This window comes from Panthera tigris (assembly GCF_018350195.1).
Source record: "Panthera tigris isolate Pti1 chromosome A3 unlocalized genomic scaffold, P.tigris_Pti1_mat1.1 chrA3_random_Un_scaffold_106, whole genome shotgun sequence".
Classification (NCBI taxonomy): Eukaryota; Metazoa; Chordata; class Mammalia; order Carnivora; family Felidae; genus Panthera; species Panthera tigris.
Window position 1 is genome coordinate 24707 of NW_024962155.1, and position 1123 is coordinate 25829.

Sequence of the window (1123 nt, forward strand, 5' to 3'; positions counted from 1 at the left end):
TCAAACATAGTAATGCTAATAAAGTATTACAGAATATGACCAGACATAAGGTAATTAGCCATTTGTAGATGTGTTGTTTTTTCCACCATTTGACACCAGCAAATCTAGACAGTCCTTAAGGATATTTGAAATTATCACTAAAAATTAATGTTCTCCTTCTCTTGGTAACAGAATTCTCCATTTCTGTTCTTTAGTTGCATAATGAATACTTTGTTGTTGTTTTTATTCTGCGGACATAGTGACTCGAAATTGATTTTTGAATTCAGACATGTGTCTTATATCCTAAAAGCTATTCTCAGATATTAAACAAATTGATACCACATTGGGAGGGAAACTCACTCAAACTTCCTGTGAATTAGGTTTCTGGCAATATCCCTTCCTGATGCTAGGTTTACTGACTTGCCAACGTGAAGGAGATTTTCAAAAGGAAAGTATGTTTGAGATCCTGAAGTGAAAGGAACTATAGAAATACACAAGTCCATTGTGAGCATGGCTAGCATGCCTTAATGTTCAATTTCAAGCACGATTTGTATTGGTCATCAGTATGCAAAACCCAGTTTTAGGGGCGGTAGGATGCAGAAGTGACGTAAAGTTTGATAGCTGACTAAAAACAAGGTAAAAATTAGTATTTTTACGTTAATTTGTTAAGTTGTAGGATTGATTTTTTTTTTTTTAATCTAGGTAGTTAAAATTGTGGCTCAATGCATGGTGACCTATTTTCTGGCACTATTTTTCTGCCTACATGAATAGTTGATGTAGTGATTTATGAAGCAAAGGAATGAAGAAAAAAACCCAGGATTTTAACAACTTGAAACTGTCAAGGGAGTTTCTAATGATAAAATAGCAAAGAGAAAATGATTGCTAACCAATGGAAAAATCAGCCTCTGTTTAAAATGTGGCAGCTTGAGGTAGTTAATTTTATTGGGTGAAACTACTAAGGAATACTAAAAAGAATTTTAAAAATATAGTGACTACTCAGAAATAAATCCTATTAAAATGTCTATTTTACTGCCAGAAAACTTGAAAGAGTGAGAGGAAAATTAAAAGTTATTCCTACAGAATTTCTATTTTAAAGAGAAGAGAGTATACTATATCTTGTTTTTTGAAGCTTCTTTTGTAGATG